This window comes from Onychomys torridus, chromosome 1, assembly GCF_903995425.1.
Source record: "Onychomys torridus chromosome 1, mOncTor1.1, whole genome shotgun sequence".
NCBI classification, from domain to species: Eukaryota; Metazoa; Chordata; class Mammalia; order Rodentia; family Cricetidae; genus Onychomys; species Onychomys torridus.
The window spans coordinates 10,240,728-10,264,175 of NC_050443.1; positions in this window are offsets into that span (position 1 = coordinate 10,240,728).

Here is a 23,448-nt window from a genome sequence, read left to right on the forward strand (position 1 = left end):
CTTTGGCTAGAGCAGGAGCAGGACAGCTACATTTCTGCAGGGAGGCTCCCATAGCAGAGCAGAGAAGAGCAGAAAGGCTCTTGCCAGATCAGGAGAAGAAGTACTACATCTCTGTGAGAAACTTCCTTAGCAGAGCAGAGCAGGGCTGCAGAAGCTCTTCAACAGAGGATCAGAACTGTGGCACTCCATGCCCCATTGGAACAGAACTGTAGCTATCTCCTGGCTTCTTATCAGGATACCTTTCCCTTCTAAGCTGTAGGTATTGCCTGGCTTCCAATGACCAAAATACCTTTCCCTTCAGAGCTATAACACTTAGAGGTATTGCCTGGCTTCTAGTGGCCATGATAACTTTCCCTTGAGATCTGTAACACCTACAGGTAGATATTGCATGGCTTCTGAGAGCCAGGATACCTTTCCCTCCAGAGCTGTAACACTCACAATGCCCATCAAATCTATCCCTTAAGAGCTCCAGGAATCCTCAGAAGAGGAGGCAGAAAGAGTGTAAGAGCCAGAGGGAAGGGAGCACACCAGGAGAACAAGGCCCTGTGAATCAACTAAGCAAGGCACATATGAACTCACAGACTGAATCAGCATGCACAGGACCTACATGAGTTGGCACCAGGTCTTCTGTACATATATTATAGCTATTACCTTAGTATTTCTATGAGAATCCTGACTCTGAGAACAAGTGGGTCTCTGAATCTTGTGTCTGCTCTTGGGACTCTTTTGCTCCTGTCGGGTTAAAGGGTCCAACATCAATATGACAGTTGTGTTTCATCTTCTTATATTTTATTCTGGAGCCGGGCAATTGGTGGCACATGCCTTTAATCCCAGCCCTTGGAAGACAGAGTCAGGTGGATCTCTGTGAGTTCAAGGCGAGCCTGGTCTACAGAGTGAGTTCTAGGACAGGCTCCAAAGCTACACAGAGAAATTGTCTTGAAAAACAAAAGAAAAAATGATTCTGCATGTTTTGCTGTTGTCTCTTGGAGGCCTAGCTTTCTCTAATGAGAGAAAGAAAGGGAGTGGATCTGATGGTAGGGAGTGTGGGGGGAAACTGGGAAGGGTTGAGAGAGGGAAAACTATAAACAGTATATATATTGTATGAGACAAGAATCTAAGTTCATTCTTCAAAGTGCGTAATGGCATTGACAAATTTTAATTAGATTAACTTGGTTTTTAAGAGTAACATTCTTCACACTAGAAGTGAATTTTGAGAACTTGCTGTCCATTTGTCAGATTGCTAAAATTTCCATGACTACTCAATAATGATGTGGGTAATTATAGAGTGACTTATAGGAAACAGACAAATATCTGGAGTCCCAGAACCTACAGAGGTGGAACCACAAAGAAACACAAAATTTATTACATTTATAACTCATAAGACTGAAATTTGACAAAAGTGAACAATTTTTAATGATGACAACAGACAAACTAGGTGTAGAAAGAGGCCAGTGCAGCAGGGCACATGTGAAAAACCACAGCCAACTCAGTACTCAGTGGGGACACTGACAGCTTTCCCTGTAAGACCAGAATCAACACAAGGATGCTACAGTGGCCTCTTTTTGACAGTGTTCTCTTAGATGTCCTTTGTTTGTGGCAACACAAATAAATAAAATGTGGCCAGTTAATAAATCTTCAGATGTTATAAACTTATTTTTGGAAAATCTGAAAGATTCTACAGAAGTTCCTGGAACTGGTGAACAAACACACCCATCTGAGCTCTACTTCTGTAAACTAATATTGCCACCAAAAATTAAATGTCCTGTTTTGTCACAGGCATAGAGAAGCTAAGTAACAAGGAAGACTCAAGTGGGACCCATGTATCTCCCTGGGAAGAAGAAATAGAATAGATTTTGTGGATGGGCTTGGGGCAGCGGGGATGGGAACAGGGGAAAACAGTTGGGGGAAGGTGGGATGGAAGAGAGAGGACTTGGAGAAGTGACTGGAATGGTGGGGGCATTTGGGGAGCAATGTGGAAACCTACCACAGTGGAAACTCCCTGGAATCTGTAAGAATGACCCTAGTGAAGACTCCTAGTATTGAGTGACAGATAGCCTGAACCAGCCATCTTCTACAACCACTGAAGACTTCCAGATGTGGGACCAGGATGCCAATTCAGCCACAAAACCTTCAACCTACAATCTGTCCTTCCTGTAGGGTCTACTGTGGTAATGGTGAAGCTGAACTTGTGGGAGTGGCCAACCAATGACTGGTCCAACTTGAAGCCCATGCCATGAGAGGGATCCCAGACCTGACACTGCCTGGATGTCCAACCAGAGCATGAACAGCCCAGAGATTCAGGGTAGAACCAAACATGACTGGAAAAACATTTCAATGAAAGGATCACCAATGATGCTCTCTTCTACTCAAAGGTAAGTGCCTAGCCTAATAGTCGTCAGAGAGGCATCATCCCACAACTGATGGGAGCAGATGCAGAGACACACAGCCAAACACTTGGGAGTGGAAAGGAAAACCCACAGAATAGGGGGAGGATGGATTGTAGGAACAAGAGGGATGGAGGACACCATGAAAACATGGAACACAGAAACAATTAATCATGGCTTAGAGAGGATCACAGAGACCGCAGTGATAATAACACACCCTGTATGGATATGATCTAGGGCCTTTGAGTATGTTATGATGATGTAGATGGGCATTCTTATGGAACTCCTTACAGTGGAAGTGGGGATATATCTGACTCGTTTGCCTGCCCTAGGACCCTTTCCTTCCTATTGGATTACCTTTCCCAGCTCTGATATGAAGGGTTGTGGCAAGTCTAATATATAAATTTGCCATGCCATGTGCTATATATATACATACTGAGCCTGAAAGGCCTGCTCACTTTTTGAAGGAAAACAGAAGAGGGGGGATCTGGAATAGAGGGGAAATGGAAGTTTAGGAAGGGGTGGAGTGAAAGGAAACTGTGGTTGGGATGTAATATATGAGAGGAGACTAAAAAAGGAAAGATATACATGTTAACAGGCAAACACTCATGTGCAAGTCCCACTGTGAATGCCACTCTCAGGATAAAAATAGTATGATCTGTGCTTACGTGAAGGATTTTACATCTGTCCTTTAAACTGTGGATCAAAGCTGTTTAGAAACCAGCTATGTCTACAGTGAATCATGGGCAGACCCTTCTCCTGTCACTCTTCCTCACTTCACATGGGTGACTGGTGTGCAGGCAGCATTGGGCCTAGGTGAATTAGTTAAACAGGGAATGTATTTGAGCATATGAGAGGGTGTTTTTCCCTATGCAAACAGTGCACCATTTTCACAGCAGACTCAGAGCATCCAAAAGTTTGAGGGCTCCTAAAATTAGTTTCCATGAACTCTGAAATATCATTATATATTTTAACCACAACATAAGTTCTTAAAGCCTTTGAATTTTTGTTTACCACATTGATGTCTTTAGTTTCCTTTCAAGACAAGCTCTCTTTAAATCCTGGTCTTCCCTTATACATATGTGCATCCCAGGATTACAAGAGTGAGTCACTATGCTGGCTGTACCTGAGTAGTAACTGATCATTTTCACCGCATGACTTTCCTCCATTTTCTACCCCATTGATAAAGAAATGCCAGCATTCTACTATAGGATGAGAGGAGAGGTCATTCACTCATCATGGCCACCAGACTGGGAGACTGGTCTTCACACTGACTCCATTGGAGACCTCACACTTATACTCTCCAGCATCCAACCGCCCAACAGAATCTATCCTGAGTCCACACTTTGTAGGGGACAGAGTCATCCTTTCTAAGTGATGCAGACTCCGGTTATTGAAGATCCAACGGATAGAGATATCAGTGTCGGGTGAGATGCAGGTGAAGGTCACAGATCTACGTCCTTCAACCGTGGTGTCAAAGACTCGCACAAAGGGCTGTGTCACATATTCTGTGAAGAAACAGAAGAGGGTATGAAATGACAGGAGTCCACAGAGTTCAACCAGGCCACCTTTAGTTCATACTTTATGACTACAGAAATACCTTGTACTTTGGATCTGCCACCCAGGAACTGTGTTACCCTGATTCAGGCACTGTTTCCTGTGTCTCCATTTCCATGTAATGGGACACACAGTGCATGATCATTCTGTGTCCATGAGTTGAGCTTAGTTATGAACAATGGTCTGAACCTGGGATGGGGAGCTGCTCACATCAGCAGCATCTGTTACTATTCACCTGCAGAAGAGAATTCCCTAGGCAGGACCCCTGAGGTGAAGGAGGAATCTGGAGTATCTGCCTCCTCTGTATGTTCCATTGGTGCCTTGACCTTCCTGTAAAGTCTCAAGCCCATCAGAACAATAGGCTAATGCCCCGATACTTGTCCACTGAGCCTCATAGGAAGGAGATGCACAGGTGACCTACCTAACTGCAGCTGGTTCTACACTCTATGGGATAGTCAGTCCCATGACTTGGACAGTCAGTGGAGCCTTCTTCCCTGTCACTCTGACATGAAATCTAAACCAACAGTGACCAAAAAAAAAAAATCTCCATAAAGTCACCTTGAGTCCAGCCAGGGACAAAGTTTTGGAGTCAGGACTTCCTGTGCTCTCTGTGAGGACCCCACAGCCATGGACTGCCTAACTCCCACAGAGTCTCTTTCTGGGGACATGTGCGTGGTGTGAGCTCCAAGTGTTTGCACTCAGGCTCACATCCTGAGGCTGAGAATACCCAGCACAGGTCTTCCACTCTGCAGGTAAAGACAAGTGAGGGGTTCTGAACTACTACTGTTTATCTACCCTTGTGTTTTCTGCAGTGAGCGCCCAAACCCCACAAGGGGGGACACAATGCAGTGGGGGAGAGAGGAGGCACAGCCCAGTCCTGAGAATTCGGTATATGAAGTAGGATAAGCCACACCCAGCCCTGGAGACCATAGAGTCACTTACTCTTTACATTAAATTCCAAGGATGCTTTTTCAATTTTGAAATCCTTCTTTAAAACTTCCAGTGTGTACATTCCTGCATCCTTCTCAGTGACATTCTGGAGCATCAGGGATCCATTATAATACACCATCCCTCTTCCTCTGTGTGCAGGCCACCAGAAGACGGAATTTGTATCTCTGCTGTATTCTACAATTTTAAGGACCAGGGTCCCATACTTTGATTTGTACCAGACAAAGTTTAGCAGATCTTCTGGAAGATTGTGAACTTGGAGAAGTATGTCTTCCCCTTCAGCAGGATACTGAGGCACAGGTTTGATCATGATTTGGGAAGAAGTGAGAGGGTTATAACACAGAGAAAGGGAGGCTGGGAGAGAAAAGAGAAAAAAGCCATCACATGAGGATCATTGTGCTCATGAAAAGATTGTGACCACCATCCTGAGTAGATGGACTCATCACTCACCCTAGAGGTGCAGGTGTGTGTGTGTGTGTGTGTGTGTGTGTGTGTGTGTGTGTGTGTGTGAGAGAGAGAGAGAGAGAGAGAGAGAGAGAGAGAGTGTGTGTGTGTGTGTGTGTGTGTGTGTGTATGTGTGTGTGTGTCCCCAACTTAATGAAGAGCAAAAACATGACCTCCTCCTTCCCAACAGTGCCCCTGAAAGTGTCATGTCCTCTACATGGAACTGTTCCCTTGGGTGTCTACATGGCTGCTCCCTCACTGCCCTAGGTCAGACACTGCACACACTCATGTACACTGGGGTTTGAAATGATGCCTCCCCTGAACTCAACAGGCCTGGAACTCTCATGTTTTGGTTTATTCTTCAGTTTCTTTTGAGACAACACTAAACTCCTGACAACACCTAATAGATGCACTTGCTGCTCTGTCAAGTAACCCTTAGGTCTGGAGCAGTGTGAGGGCTGGGAGCAGTCTCATCTTCAAGGCAAGCTCAGGTCTTTAAAAGACTTGGAGCAGTGTGAGGGCTGGGAGCAGTCTCATCTTCAAGGCAAGCTCAGGTCTTTAAAAGACTTGGGCACTAGGCTGGCTGGTTTTATGACAACTTGACACAAGCTACAGTCATTTTGCAAAACAAAGCCTTAGTTGAAAATGCCACCAGATTGGCCCATGGGCAAAACTGCAATATTTTGAAGTGTGGTTTGATGCAAAAGGATTCAGACCAATGCAGGCAGTTCAAGCCCAGGGCTAGGAGTCCTGGGTGATGTAAGAGAGCTGGTTGAGCAAGCATGAAAAGCAAACCAATAGGAAGCACTCCTTCATGGGCTCTATACCAGTTCCTGGATTTCGCTTATGACACTCTCAATTTGGAGCTATTAAATATTCCAGTTTGACATGGATTTTCTAAAACCATTGTTTTTTATCAGTTTTGTAAGAGTAGAGCACTAGAAAATGCCCCCCTGCATCACTTTAGTCCAGCCTTGGAAAGATGACAGGATTCAGGGCTCCCTGGTCTAGAGCCCCAAGAGCCTGAGCTGACTATGGCATCTTAGGCTGAGTTACTTTTCCATCAAGGTCTTTCTTGATGCAGGTGGAGTCAGAAGATGGAAGATGATCTATGGCCATTTGTCTCTACCAGTGTGTCCTGGACTAAGTGCTCAACCCTCCCTATGGGGACAGGGACACAGTGCAGAGAGGAGGGAGGCCAGGCATGACAGCCCTGTGTGTCTAAGCCCCACCCAGCACTGAACAGTCACAGAGAATCACTTACTATCCACCTGGAGTTGCACTCCTACTTCTTCACTTCTCATGTCTGTTCTCAGAACTCGTACAGTGTACAGTCCACGGTCTTTCAGAGTGACACCACGGAGCAGCAGAGATCCATCACTGTACAAGGTCTCTCTGCCAGTGTATGCAGGACCCCACACAGTTGACTTCCTGTCTATTATATATTGGCCAATCTCAACTTTCCTGAACGAATTCATCCATTTGAACCAGCCAAAGCCTATAATATTCTCTGGTGGATTGTGAACGAGGAGAAGAACACTTCCACCTTCATTGACGCTGGGAGGCACTGATTGAGCAGTGAGCTGGGCAGAGCTAGCAAGCCGCCCACAGGTCCAAAGGAAGGCTAGAGTAGAAGAGAGAGAGCCATCAAATTGAAACGTTTGTATTTGACTGACGTGAGGCCCCGTGTCCTGAGCAGCTCTGCCCAGTGCCCATCCTAGGTGTGTGAGGGTCTCCCTCATCGCATGACCCCCATGTTCAGTGTCCCCACACTTGTCATTTCCACTCTGTTGTGCTCTCCCCTCAGATGTCAACGTGGCCCTGTCTTACTGCCATCAGACCCCTGCTCACATTTACAGTGTCGGTGCTGGGGTGACGCCTGCCACACCTCTTCCCCTGCAGACCCCACATCTTCACTCTCTGACTTCATTGTCACTGTTGTTCTGTTCCTCTTGGGGGTCCAATCAACACCTGAATTCTCCTTCTAGCTTGGTTTTTAAAGTCCATGAAGACTGAGGCATCAAAAAAAAATGATTTGTCTTAATTAAAAAAAAAAAATACCGCCCATAAAAAACTTGGATACCTGTACAGAGTAAATGAATAAATGATGTCCCAGAACCCTGTATGCCCATGGATTTATTTCATAATTCATAGGCTAGGGGATACAGTATTAAATCAATCCATTTCCTTTTATTTTTTTACACTAGTTCACATATTATATCTACATGTAAGTTTGTATCAGGACTAGTCTCAGTGTGGGTGAGTGGGTGCAGGACACAGTACTTGAGTGGAGGTCAGAGGACAACTTGGTTCACGAGCATCAGCTTGTCAGAAAAAGAAGCAAATGTCTATATCCATTAGCCCATGTCACTGGTCCACACCAATTTAATTTTTTTTATTTGTGACATCAAGCTGAGAATATTCATCTTCAGAATATTGGGACCATGCCTGTTAATTCTGTGTAAGAACAATGTCTCTCCTGCCCTTGCCTTTTACTGTTCTCCCTTTCTGTTTAATGTTAATGTTGCTGAGCCTCTGGACTGCCCTGTCTTTTCCCCTACAAACACTGAAACTCTTCTCATGTCCTCGTCCCTCTTAGGTGACTCCAGTCCTCTCCTCTCACACACAGTCAACTCTTGGTCCTCACCTGTGAACAGGAGTCCATGGAAGGAGATACATCCTTTGCAGAAGGAAACAGAGAGCGCTTCTATGGTGTCTGTAGCCTGATCTGTCTTCCCCCTGTGGCTCATCTGCCCCAGCACAGCTCCCAAGCTCTGCTGTCCTTCCCCCATCTGAGCTGAGCCTCTTCCCAGGAAGGAGCACCTCCCAGGGTCCCAGGGGCTCTATAGAGGGCTGTGTTCCAAACACTGCTCTGCCCCTCTCCACTCTCAGTACTGCCTGGTGTCCTCTCCCTTTCTCTCCTTAGTTTCTGTCCACTAGAACACACACTGAGAGGCAAGGGTAATGACCTTCCCTGTGACAAGAGAGAATGACAGCTGACCCTGGGGCTGTACCCTGCTGTGTCCTGACCTTGGTCTCTAGGCACCAAAAGGGAAAATCTGCACACCTGTGTGACACAGAAACCCAGCTGGGCACCCAGTCTGCCCTGTGTTCTCAATGCTCAGCAAACATGGAGTTTGCTCTCAGCTGGAAACTGACAGGTATACCTGTGAGGCCCCAAAGGGACCAGATGAGTGATGTGTGGGGAAGAGAACAAATCTATTCTCAATGGAGCCACAGTCAAAGTTCTGACCCAACATGTGTCAGGAATCTCACATCTTGGGTATGTGGGAGGAGGCGATCTGATTCCTGGACAAAGGCTATGATCGCCTTTGTCCCATGCAAGATTTCAAGACCATGCTCCCACTTCCTGCTTGCTGAGCTGAGTAATGATGGGTCTGCCCATGTGCATCATGGTCTTTCTGAGATAACTTGGACCTCTGTTTAACTGATTCCCCTTGGATATTTTCTATTTCTCAAAGGAAACACATAGAGGGGGAAATGGACATGATCACATGGCAGTGTAGCAGACACATTAAGAAGCCAGTAGGTCTGAGAATGCTGTGTCCATAATTGCCAGGTCTGATAAAAGGAGGGTGGAACCATGTTACCAGATAATGTCCTGATTCAGGCAAATTCTTTTCACTAGTTTCTTGTGTGTCCTGATGCCACCCCTGGTGATCACTAGAGCAACTGCAGTTCATGTCTGGGGAGCTGTCAGATCAGCACAGCCTAAGCCATTTCCCAGCAGGAGACAATTCCCTGAGCTGGACCCCAGAGGACACTTGTCAGGAGGACCTGTGTCCTCTCTCCCTGTCCTTGGTTGCCCTGACCATCCTGTGAAGTCTCATAAGCCCATCAGAACATACAGGTAATGGCCTGGGCTCCTATCTGGCTAAGCTCTCCCTGTTCAGTCTGTGGAGAAGATGCCCAGGGGACCTAGACTAACCATATCTCTCATGGCAATGCACTGGCTGGTTCCAAAGGTGCAGGACTTGGACTACTAAAAAGCATTGTTCCCTGCCATTGGTAGGTTGAAATCCAACCTTTGTGAAATGTTTCTCAGAGCTAGCTGGAGTTGAGTCTGGAACAGAGGTCAGGAACCAAGGCATCTTGGGTCTCACATCTCTTGTGAGGATCCCAAGTTTTCCTACATTGGGCCCAACGTTGATTCCTTCTCAGTCTTTCTCAAGAATATATTCCTGGTAAGAACCCCAAGAGTCTAGACATAGACTGTTATCCTGGGCTGAGTGACCCACCATGCATCCACCTGCCTCAGGGTGAAGTCAAATGAAGGACTATGATCTATTGCCATTATTCTACACTATGTGTGTCCTGCACTGAATACTAGAACCCCAACATGGGGATACAGTGCAGAGGGGAGGAAAATATAGACCACTCTACTGTGTGTGTCCAATGGAATGAAGCCCTCCCAGAGCCCAGAATTCACAAAGAATCACTTACGGTACACATGCAGGCGCATAGTTGTTATTGACAGAACATCTCCATGTTCATTTAAGGTTTGTAGGGTGTAGAGTCCTGTGTCCTTCTCATTGACATTTTGGATCAGTAGGGATCCATTGCGGTACACTGTCTCTCTACCACTATATCCAGGCCCTTGTATGCTTAAATCTCTGTCCAGTGCATATATTGCAATTCCAAGGTTCATGCCTGTCTCCCCTTTAAACCAGGCAAAGGTTAGAAGACCTTCTGGCAGATTGTTGACAAGAAGAAGGACGTTGTCTCCATTGGCCACTTGGGATGGGACAGATTTAATGGTGATATGGTCAGTGGTGGAAAGGTGCCAGCAGGTTAAAATGGAGGCTAGAAGGGAACAGAGAGAAAGCATCAATATTGAGCAGATATGATCATCACTCTGCTGAGGTGTGGGGTTAGTGGTGTGACCACACTTGGTAGACATGAGCTACATGACTTCCATTCCCTCAGAGCCTCTGACTGTGTCATTAACTCTCCTAGGAATCCTCTGCTCAGGTGTCTAACTGGATCCCCCCTCAGTGGCGTGAGGAGCAATGCCTCTCTGGACTCCTCCCCTGGAGAGTCCTCACTTTCTGTTGTTTTTCTCTCTTCCCTTTGTGATTCCAGTCAACCCATGACTTCATCTTGCAGATGAGCTGACATCAGGTCCACTAGAACAAGGACATTGTGAGGACAAGTATTAGTTTGACCTTTTTGGAAAGGTAAGTTCCTGAAAAAGATTCAGACACAAGTGAATAAAGGAAAAGAAGAAGGAAGGAAGGAAGGAAGGAAGGAAGGAAGGAAGGAAGGAAGGAAGGAAGGAAGGAAGAAGAGAAATGTGTCCCCATGGGATTATCTACATAGTTCCCAAGTTTGTAGTTAATGAAAATAATCAATAAATCAACTTGATTTGAGTTATTTTAGATTTACTCATGTATGTGTGTATTTCTGAAGACAGGTATCTCAATGTGTGCATGTGAAGGTGTGTGCCACAAATCTGTGTGGAGGAAAATGTCTCCGTGTGTTCAAGCGTGGGTGTATGTCACAGCACCTGTGGGGACAAAAGTGTCTCAGTTTGCTCATGTGCAGGTGCATGCTACATCACCTGTGTTGAGGGCAGAGAAGAGCCTACAGGAGTCTGTTCTCCCCATCTACCCCATGGGAGCTGAGGCCTGAATGCACGTTGTCATGTCTCCACACACTGAACCATCTCCCTGGCCCACCCCTGTTGATTTATATTTGGAGTGACCCTGGCATGGTTGAGGAAATCAGGCTTCAGATCATGGCTGCCAATGTGACTCACTTTGAATAGGGAGTGGTTGGGGCTTTTCTCTTCCCCTCATCACCTCCTGTCCACTGACAGCTTTGGGATGCTGAGCCTCTGTCCCTCACTGTACCTTCTGCCCCATGACTGCAAACAGAAACCCCAAATCTTCTCTCAAGATCCTGTCCCCTTTAGGATAATCTAGCCTGCTTCTGGGTTCTCCTCCTCACAAGTCAGAGAATGTGAACAGTAGCCTTACCTGTAAACAGTAGCCCCTGCCAGGAGGTCCAGCCTTTGTAGGGAATCATAGAGGATACCTCCATCTCTCTTCTCACTGTGGTGTCCTCCCTCTGAGGAGAAGGGATTCAGCTCTGGCAAGGTGCTCAGTCTCTGCTGTCCTTCTGCCCTTTGAGCTGAGTGTCCTCCCAGGCAGGAGCACTTCCCAGAATCCAGTGGGCTCTGGGTGGTGGGGTTTGAGTCTAAAGCACTGCTCTGTCCCTTCCACATCAAGTGCTATCCCACATCCCTCTCAGCTTCCTTTTATGTTTCTCCTCCAAGCAACACATTGAGCAACAAGGCTGATAAGCATCCCCATGCCCTCAGAGAACAATGGCTCATTCCAGGGCTGACATCTGCTATGTCCTGGCCTTGGGTCTGTCAGCACCAAAGAGGGAGTCTGCATCCTGCTTATGTGTTCTTGTGACACAGAGAGCCAGCTGAGCATCTGGTGTGCCCTGTGTCCTCAGTGCTTTAGGAAGGCGGGATTTACCCCAAGCAGAGAAGCCTGTGAAAGCTGGAAATGAACCAGCTGAAGGATCAATAGGGATGAAAATCAGTCCCTTATCACTAATGTCACCAAAGTTCTGATCCAGGAGAGAAGCCCAAGAGCCATTGTGTGAGGATTTTCATGTCCTCAGTATTGGGAAAGAGTGACGTGTGTGTCCTTGAAAGGACTGGAAAGGCTCCTTCTTTCTATGGAGGGTTTCAATGGAACCTTCAGCATTATGTGTTGGCTGAGCTATGTTTTGTGTGAGCCCATGTCCTCCCCGATCTCCCTGAGTCACCTTTGCCCTTTGCCTAGGTGATTCCCTGGTGGTAATCCATTCTTTCTCTCTGGGAGATACCAGGAGGGCGGTGACTCCCTTGTTCCCCAGGCAAGAAACAGAGCAGGGTCTAGGGAGGGAGCTCCCCATTAGTAGGGACAGAAATGGAAACCAGTCTGCTAGGCAAGGTCATGGCTCAGGCCATTTTATGAGGCCTGAGTGTGTGTCCTGATATCGCCCCCTGGAGACCACAAGAGAACTGCAATCTCATGTCTAGGGCTACAGTAGGCAGGGTCAACGAGTCAACTGTGACCTTTCCTAATACCCTGAGCACAGCGGGGATGCAGGGTCTGTCATCCTGTTCACTGTGCTCTCCAGAACTCCTCATTGAGTGCAGGGTGGGTCTAGACAGGGTTCCATGTCTGTCCTGAGAAGCCCCACACTGAAATTAGAAGCAGTGTACATCCAGAGGATAGAAATCTTTGGCAGGGGCCTTATGCCCCCAAACTTTCAAAGGAAAGTCTTAGGACATTCTTCTTCAGACTTAAAGGAAAAGACACTAAAGTTGGGGCTTCACCTGCACTCACTGAGACCCATCTCTGGTGTCTAAATCCTTCCTTCTGTTTGCCCACGGAGTGCTGAGGGGCTCTGCTCTGGAGTATAGAGAACATTGGTTCAGACAGATGATTCATCTGTTCTTCCCCATATATTGTTCTAGATTTCTTTCTCCAGCTGTGATGAAAAACACCTTGAGCAAAAGCAGCTTAGGAGACCAAAGGTTGCATTTCCCTTCCTGGTTTGGGTCACATTGAAGGAATGAAGGAAGTCAAGGCAGGAAATGTGCTGCTTGAAGGGGAATCCCCTGGGTCACTCTCTGTCTTACACCTCGCTAGCTTTCTAATACAACCTAGGACTATCTGCCTAGGGATGCTGCTGCCCACAATGATGTGAGACCTCCTGCATCAATTAAGACAACCTGTCACAGATGTGCCCACAGCCCAAAATCATAAAGATAGTTAGTCATTGAGACTCTTTCCTCCCTGCCCCAGGTGATGTTGGACTGTGTCAAGCTGACAGTTAATGCTAACTAGGACACTGTTTCAAACTGCTCAGCCCTCCTCCTCCACAGGGAGATTTCAAAGGAAATTCCCCATTCTCCAAGGTAGTGTCCCTCGATGTTTGATGTGGTCATCACAAGTGCTGGTGTCCACTCAGAGCCAGGACACAGCTCAAGGACATCTACCCTGGGTTTCACTTTTTCCACTTCCCAGATCCTGAGCCCAGGGACACTGTGATGTCCACAACAGACATTGTAAAGGGTTAATGAAAGAGCATCATCAAAACATAAGTTTCATCCTGACTCAGGACAGGCCTCCCAGGCACATTCATCACCTGCCTCTTCTGGCATCAGAGCAGAAACCAATTGCCAGGTGAGAAAAGATGGGATCTGGAATCATGTGGGGTAAAAGAACATGAGCATGGTTCAAAGCTCTGAGTGTGCCTTCTGGGTCATGGAGATCATGATAGCCAATAGAGGGAACCGGAAGGCAGGAGTTAGTGACACAAAGAAAAATCTATTTGACCTTAAGTACAACCCCTCCCCTTGAGAAGTCCCTCCCATCTAGGAGAAAGCCTCCCTCACATTTCAAGACCAATCCAGGGTCACCCAGCATAAATCAGAGATGCAAGGAGAGGAGAAAGAATCATAGCTGGAATCTCGCAAGAGGATTGGGAGTCATTTGTGCCTGGGAATTAATTTCTGTATCTATCCATAAAACCAAGGCTTCACCCCAAAGCTTGCTGCTGATATTTCAGGTATTCACTTCCCAAGACTTGTATTTTACTTCACTGTGGTCCTATGGAGGCCAATGTCAGAGTTCTGGACAAGGGAGATATAAATCTGCTGGTATTAGTAGTGATGTTGGGGATAAAAAGCTCTTTGGAGGATGATTGTGGCTTCCCATTGATGAGCCAAGAGTACTGTGCAAGGGGGTAAGAGGTTGCATGGAAGGAGATGTTGAAGTTTGACCCTGGATGGAAATGAATATCTAAGAGGGATATGATCAGGAAATCTGGACCAGCTGTAGAAAACAGAAGAAAGCTACATATGATGTCAGCAGAGGGAGGGGGAAATCCTAGTCTGTAGAAGGACATAGTATCTCTTTGATCTGTGCTTTAACCTTAGTTAACCAGGTCCCACCAAGAGCTGGGGTAAAGATTAGTAGAAGAGAATTCATGTAGCATGTATAAGCCTTGATTCATCTCCAGCCCAACATAAAAAAAAAAAAAAAACTGTACACTCATGTGCACTGAGCCTGAGTCTGACATGTCCCCTGTGTCTCCATTGCCTTGAGCCTCTCTAGGTGGAAGTCCCTCCAGCCCATTCTGGCTCAATGCTGGACCTGGCTGCATGTGCTTGGCCTAGGCCAGCTTAGGTATCTGTGTGGTGAGTCTGTGTCACCAACCCAAGAGGGATGGAGTGTCCTGGCTCCATCCCTCTGTATTTATGTAGTTGTAGCCATGATGAAACAGAAAATACTCACTGGTGATGTTCAGGTTGAATGGGTCACTTCAGATGGCACTCACTAAGTTTCAGATTTCATCCTCATAGGGTCCTGTGTCACTTAGAGTCCTGTTGCCCTGGGACAGCTTCAGCCTGTCACCTTCTGAGAGGCTTTGATCATTTGTGCTCCACAGGTAGGTTGTATTCTGACTCTCGGGCTCATGCTTTAAGGCTACCATCCTCACCCTGCATGAGATTAGAATTGTTCCTTGTGATGTTGGCCTTGGGTAGCAGTGCTGTGCAGACAACAGGGAGACAATGCCTTCTGTGGGAACTCTGGTCCTTGCAAAGGCCTCCTTCATCCAGTGTTGGTCTCTGTAACCTCCACCACCAATCCATGTCTTTGGGAACCACCTAGAAGATGACTCTCAGGCAGATGCAGGAGGGTCTGAGTGCTCAGAGATGGTGGACCTCCTCTGCTATGTGGGAAAAAGAGTCTTTGTCATGTATGAGCTGAGCTGCAGAGCTTGATGGTATCGACCTAAGACCTGAATTCAGTAGATGCCCATTTTCACTCCTGGTCCTCACTAAGCCATGCCTGTCTGCCACCTGAGAGTGCTGTGTCCCTCCAGCTGCACTGACCTCTGGGGCTCATATTGGGTCTGCGTCCTCCAAGGATTTGCTGTTCAAAGCTGTCTTAGAGATGAGACATGGTAACACATCTCATTGTACTTCCACAACCAGTCCTCATGACTTAATATTTGAACACATGCAAGCAAAATACCCATACACATGGGGGAAAAAAGATGATTTTAATAAATAAGTGTTTTTTAAAGTTTCCCTTTTGGATGCCAGTTGGTGGTTGCTGGGGGGTAACCTGTGAGTGGCCAGCTAAATAATGTTAGGTGATTAATAGACATCTTTCCTGGTAGAAAAGGGTGATGAGACAGACATGAGAAGAACATAGACAGACCAAACTACTGCCACATATCAATGTATGAATAGGCATGCCCTTGACCAAGCTCTTCCTTAAAATAGTTTTTGTTTTAAATATCAGAGGACATTTGTTTTAGATTTTTTAGGACAGCCAGGGCTGTTATGCATAGAAACCCCATCTTGGAAAATTTTAAAAAAAGGAAGGAAGGAAGGAAGAGAGAAAGAGAGAGAGAGGGAGGGAGGGAGGGAGGGAAGGAAGGAGGAAGGAAGGAAGCAAGAAAGGAAGGGCGGGAGGGTTGGAGAGATGATAGATAGCTCAGCAGTTAATAGCATTGCTGCTTCTAAAAAGAAATAGTATTTTGTTCCCAGCATTCACAGGGTGGCTCAGAACAATCTCTAATTCCAGGTCCAGGGAATCTGGCTTCTGAGGGCACTGCATGCTGATGATACATAATCACATAAGCATCCATACACATAAAAACACATTTAAACTTTTTTTTAAAAAGAAATTGGTAATGAGTGGCCGCCAGAGGCACAGGCTCCACCTGCACTGATTGGAGGAAGAGATGGGTAGATGGCAGTATAAGAATACATTCAACAACATAATGAACAATATGTTCTGGCACCGCCAGAACATAGTAGGTCTACAAAAACAAGACCTGAACATCCGAACACAATTGAAGCAGAAGAAAACAACCTTAAAAACAACTTTATGGCTGGGCAGTGGTTGCACACGCCTTTAATCCCAGCACTCGGGAGACAGAGGCAGGCAGATCTCTGTGAGTTTGAAGCCAGCCTGGTCTACAGAGTGAGATCCAGGACAAGCACCAAAACTACACAGAGAAACCCAGTCTCAAAAAAAAAAAAAAAAAAAAGAAAGAAAAAAAAACCTTTATGAAGACAATAGAGGCCCTTAAACTGGAAATGAAAAATTCCCTTAAAGAAACAGAGGAAATGACAAAAAATGTAAGAAATTAATAAATCTCTTAAAGAAAGCCAAGAAAACACAAACAAGTGAAGGAAACAGTTCAAGACTTGAAAACCGAAATAGAGGCAATAAAGAAAACACAAACTGAGGAAATTCTGGAAATGAATAAATGAACTGGATAAACAAATAAGAACTAAAGATGCAAGTATAATCAACAGAATACAAGTGATGGAAGAGAGAATCTCAGACATTGAAGATATGATAGAGAAAATAGATTGATCAAAGAAAATGTTAATCCAACAAATTCTTAACACAAGACATCCAAGAAATCTGGGACACCATGAAAAGTCCAAACCTCAGAACAATAAGGATGGGCGAAGGAGAAGAATTTCACCTCAAAGGCACAGAAAATATATTCAACAAAATCATAGAAGAAAATTTTCCCAACCTAAAAAAGGAAATGCCTATGAAGGTACAAGAAGCTTACAGAACACCAAATAGACTGGACCAAAAAGAAAAAAAAAAAAAAACCTTAACACATAATAATCAAACTACTAAAAATAAACATACAGAATAAAGAAAGACTATTAAGAGCTACAAAGAAAAAAGGCCAAGTAAAAGTAAAGGCAGACCCATGAGAATTACACCCAACTTCTCAGTGGAGACTCTGAAGGCCAGAAGGTCCTGAACAGACATTTTGCAGACACTAAGAGACCAGAGATGCCAGCCCAGACTACTACACCCAGCAAAGCTTTCAATCACCATAGACAGAGAAAACAAGATATTCCATAACAAAACCAGGCTTAAAAAATACCAATCCAACAAATCTAGTCTTACAGAAAGTACTAGAAGAAAAACTCCAACCCAAGGAAGTTACCTGCACCCATGAACACATAGGCAATAGATAACATCACACTAGCAAATCCAAAGAAAGGAAACACACACACACACACACACACACACACACATATACTGCCACCACTAACAGCGAAACCAAAAATAACAGGAATTAACAAACACTGGTCATTAAAATCTTTTAATATCAATGGGCTCAATTCACCTATAAAAAGACACAGGCTAACAAATTGGGCACAAAAACAGGATCCATCCTTCTGCAGCATACAAGAAACACACCTCAACCTTAAAGACAGACATTACCTCAGAGTAAAAGGTTGAGAAAAGATTTTCCAATCAAATGGACCTAAGAAACAAGCTGGTGTAGCCATCCTAATATCTAACAAAAAAAGACTTCACACTGAAATTAATCAAAAGAGATGGAGAAGGACATTTCACATTCATCAAAGGAAAAATCATTCAAGATGAAGTCTCAAATCTGAACATCTATGCCCCAAATACAAGGCCATCCACATTTGTCAAAGAAACATTACTGAAGGTTAAGTCACATGTCAAACCCCACACATTAATAGTGGGAAATTTCAACAGGCCACTCATCACTGGGCAGGTCTGCCAGATACAAACGTAACAGTGAAATAAAGGAACTAACAAATGTTATGACTCAATGGACTTAAAAGACATCTATAGAACATTTCACCCAAATGCAAAAGAATATACCTTCTTCTCAATGCCTCGTGGAAACCTTGGAAGAAAGTTGACCACATCCTCAGTAACAAAGCAAACCTCAATAGATAAAAAAAAAAAAAAAAAAAAAAAAAAAAAATTGGATCTTATAAGATCACCGTGGCTTAAAGTTAGAATTCAACAACACAAAATGCAGAAAGCCTACAAACTCATGGAAACTAAACAATGCTCAACTGAGTCACCACTGGGTCAAGGAAGAAGTAAAGAAATAAATTAAGGACTTCCTAGCATGCAAAGAACATGAAAGTACAGCATATTCATGGGACACTATGAAAGCAGTGCTAAATGGAAAGTTCATAGTACTAGGTGCCTAAATAAAGAAGTTGGAGAAATTTCACACTAGCAACTTAACAACACACCTGAAAGTTCTAGAACAAAAAGAAGCAAACTCACCCAGAAGGAGTAGATCGAACCAGGAAATAATCGAACTCTGAGCTGAAATCAGTAAGTTAGAAACTAAGAGAAATACAAAGAATCAATGAAACAAAGACTTGGTTCTTCTAGAAAATCAGTAAGACAGACAAATCTTATCCAGACTAACCAAAAGGCAGGTGAAGAATATCCAAATTAACAAAATCAGAAACAAAAAGGGGGCATAACAACAGACACTGAGGAAATCCAGAGAATCATCAGGTCATACTTCAAAAACCTGTACTCCACAAAATTGGAAAATCTAAAAGAAATGGACACTTTCCTGGATAGGTACCACACACCAAAAATAAATCAAGACAAGGTTAACAATTTAAATAAACCTATAACCCCTAAGGAAGCAGTCATTAAAAGTCTCAAAAAAAAAAAAGCCCAATGCCATATTGTTTCAGTGCAGAATTCTACATGAATTTCAAAGAAGAGCTAATACCAATACTTCTCAAATTGTTCCACACAATAAAAACAGAAAGAACAATGCCAAACTCTTTTTATGAGGCTACAATTATCCTGATACTCACACCATACAAAGATTCATTTAAGAAAAAGAATTACAGAACAATCTCCCTCATGAACATTGATGTAAAAACACTCAATAAAATACTGGCAAACCAAGTCCAAGAACACATTAAAAAAATATATACACTATGATCAAGTAGGCTTCATCCCAGGGATGCAAGGGATGGTTCAACATATGAAAATCTCTCAATGTAATTCACCATAAAAACAAACTGGAAAAAAAAACACATGATCATTTCATTAGATGCTGAAAAAGCCTTTGAAAAAATCTAACACCCCTTCATGATAAAGTTCTTGGAGAGATCAGGGATATAAGGAACATTCCTAAACATAATAAAGGCAATATACAGCAAACTAACAGCCAACATAAAACTAAATGAAGAAAAACGCAAAGTGATTCCACTAAAGGAACAAGACAAGGCTGTCCACTCTCTACATATCTATTCAATGTAATACTCAAAGTTCTAGCTAGAGCAATAAGATTAGTGTGTGTGTGTGTGTGTGTGTGTGTGTGTGTGTGTGTGTGTGTGTGTGAAAGAGAGAGAGAGAGAGAGAGAGAGAGAGAGAGAGAGAGAGAGCTCAAGGGGATACAAATTGGAAAGAAAGAATTCAAACTGTCACTATTTACAGATGATATGATACATAGCATACATTAGTGACCCCCAAAATTCTACCAGGGAACTCCTACAGTTGATAAACACCTTCACTGATGTGGTAGGATACAAGATTAACTAAAAAAAAAAAAAAATAGTAGCTCTACTATATACAAATGATAAACAGACTAAGAAAGAAATCAGAGAAACATCACCCTTTACAATAGCTACAAGTAACATAAAATATCTTGAGGTAATTCTAATCAAACAAGTGAAAGATCTGTATGACAAAAACTTTAAGTCTTTGAAGAAAGAAACTGAAGAAGATATCAGAAAATGGAAAGATCTCCCATGCTCTTGGATAGGTAGGATCAACACAGTAAAAATGTCGATCTTACCAAAGGCAATCTACAGAGAATCCCCATCAAAATCCCAACACAATTCTTCACATACCTTGAAAAAAATAATACTCAACTTCATATGGAAAAACAACCTAGGATAGTCAAAAACAATCATGTACAATAAAGGAACTTCTGGAGGCATCACCACCCCAGACTTCAAGCTCTACTATAGAGCTATAGTAATAAAAACAGTTTGGTGTTGGCATAAAAACAGACACATGGATCAATGGAACCGAATTGAAGACCATGACATGAATCCACACACCTATGAACAACTGATTTTTGACAAAGAAGCCAAACCAAAACTGTACAACGGAAAAAAAAGAAAGCATCTTCAACAAATGGTGGTGGCATAACTGGATGTCAACATGTAGAAAAATGAAAGTAGATCCATATCTATTACCATGCACAAAACCCAAGTCCAAGTATATCAAAGACTTCAACAGAAATCCAGCTACTTGTTAGTTGGAAAGAGCCTTGAATGCAATGACACAGGAGACCATTTCCTAAACATAACACCAGCAGCACAGACACTGAGAAAAACAATTAATAAATGGGACCTCCTGAAACTGAAAAGCTTCTGTAAGGCAAAGGACATGGTCAACAAGACAAAACGGCAGTCTACAGAATGAGAAAAGATCTTCACCATCCCCACATCTGACAGAGGGTTGATCTCCAAAATATATAAAGAACTAAAGAAACTAGACATCAAAACACCAAACAATCCAATTAAAAAATGGGCCACATATCTAAACAGAGAATTCTCAACAGAAGAATTTCAAATGGCCAAAAGACATTTAAGAAATTGCTCAACATCCTTAGTCATTAGGGAAATACAAATCAAAACAACTCTGAGGTACCATCTGACAGGTGTAAACCTGTCAGAATGGCTAAGATCAAAAATACTGAGGATAGTTTATGTTGGAGAGGATGTGGAGTAATATTCCTCCACTGCTGATGGGAATTCAAACTTATACAGCCCCTTTGGGAATCAGTTTGGCAGTATCTCAGAAAATTGGCAATCAATCTACCTCAAGACCCAGCAATCCAACTCTTGGGCATATACCCAAAGGATGCTCAATAATACCACAAGGATAGTTACTCAACTATGTTCATAGCAGCATTATTTGTAATAGCCAGAACCTGGAAACAACCTGAGTGAGGTAACCCAGACCCAGAAAGACAAATACTATATGTACTCATTTGTAAGTAGATATTAGAAGCAAAGCAAATGATAACCAGGTTACAATCCAATACCCCATAAAAGCTAGGTAAAAAGGAAGACCCTAAGAGGGATATGCATGGAGTACCCCAGGAAGGGGAAATAGTTAAGATCTCCTGGGTAGACTGGGAAGGGAGTAGAATGGAGGGGATGGAGGGTAAGAACATGAGGGATCAAGATGGCTGAGTTGTGTGAGGGACAGAGAAGAAGAGCTATGAAAGAGATATCTTGATAGAAGGAGCCATTATGGGGTGAGGAAGAAACCTGGTACAAGGTTCCCAGAAACCACAAGGATGACCCCAGCTAAGACTCCTAGCAATAGTGGAGAGGATGCCTGAATTCGCCTTCCCCTGTAATCAGGTTGGTGACTGCCTTAATTGTCATCATAGAACTTTTATTCAGCAACTGATGGAAACAGATGCAGAGATCCACAGCTAAGCACTGGACCAAGCTCCTGGAGTCCAGTCGAAGAGAAGGAGGGATTATATGGGGGGGGGGCAAAATCATGATGAGGAAAACCACAGACACAGCTGACTTGAGCTAGTGGGAGCTCACTGACTCTGGACTGACAGATGGGGAACCTGCATGGGACCAAACTAGGCCCTCTGAATGTGGGTGACAGTTGTGTGACTTGGTCTCTTTATAGGGCCTCTGACAGTGAAACCAGGATCTATCCTTGGTGCATTAACTGGCTTTTTGGAGCCCATTCCCTATGGTGGGATACCTTGGTCAGCCTTGATACAGGGGGGAGGGGGTTGGTCCTGCCTCATCTTGGTATGCCAGACTTTGTTGACTCCCCATGGGAGGCCTTACTTTCTCTGAGGAGTGGATGGGGGGGCATGAGGGAGGGAGAGTGGAAGAAGGGGTGAGGAGGAACTATGGTTGATTCATAAAATAAAAAAAGAGTTTTAAATTTTAAAAAATTGTCCTGTGGGTGGCTGTGGTAGCACGTGCACTTGAGTGGCTGAAGCAGGAGGATGACAGGCACTAGGATTCCCACATTGACAGAGACAATCAAGTAAAACCTCAAAAATTTGCCACTGAGAAAACAAAACTGGGCTTCACTGGTTTCTGGGATCAATTGATTTAATCTTCCAAATAGCTAAACAATCTTATCTAAACTCTAGCACAGTGGTTCTCAGCCTTCCTAATGCTACGACCCTTTAATAAAGTTTCTCATGTTGTGGTGACCCCCCCAACCAAAAAATTATTTTAATTGTTACTTCATAACTATAATTTTGCAACTGTTATGAATCATAATGTAGAGATCTATTATGCAGGATATCTGATATGCAACCCCTGTGAAAGGATCATTTGGACCCTCAAGGGGATCATGACCCACAAGTTGAGAAACACTGCTCCAGCAGAACATGGACCATAGGAGACTCTTTTTAATGATTAAGTTGCTCCCTTAGCGTCTACCTGCCTCCCTATGTACATCTATCTAGATCCTTCTCCTGCGCACATATTGCTCCTTCACTTGGACCCCTTACTTGCCATAAGTTGCCCTCAGCTACATGGTGGAAGAAAGACATGGCCACAATCATACTGTGAGGATCCAGATGGACCCAAGACTTCCTTAGAGGAGTGGTCTTGGCAAGGCTGGTCTGAGGCTGTAGCTGGTGCCTCACAGGAGTCAAAGTTGCACTTTCTGGGGACCCAACTCTTCCCTCTGGGCTGTGGTTCTCAGTACTAAGACAGCAGTGTCTGAGGTGTCCCCCATTCTCTTTGCCAACATTGCTTGGCTTAGCTCTCTGCTGACCTTGGTTTTTTTCCCTCCCTGCAAACAGTATATAAGATGTCATACTTCTTAATCAACTTGATTGGCATAAGGCATCAGTTTATGTAAGACCACCTGGTCCCAGCTATTGCTGCCTTCCTTAGATCTCATTTTCTCTATTTCTCATCCCCAGTCCTCACACTCAACATCTTGCCATTCAGGACTCTTATACCTGTGGGCAGGTCAGTTCAAGTGGTGCCCAGATATGTTGCAGAATATTTGTTTACACTGTGTGAAGATGTGTTACTGTGATTGGTTTAATAAAGAGCTGAATGGTCAATAGCTAGACAGGAGAAAATAAGTGGAATTTCTAGGAACAGAGAGAGCTTTAGGAAGAAGAGAGGCTGATTAGGCAGAGACTCTGAAGAAGTTGGGCATATGGTACAGAACAGAGGTAACTGAACCATGTGGTAGAATGTAGATTA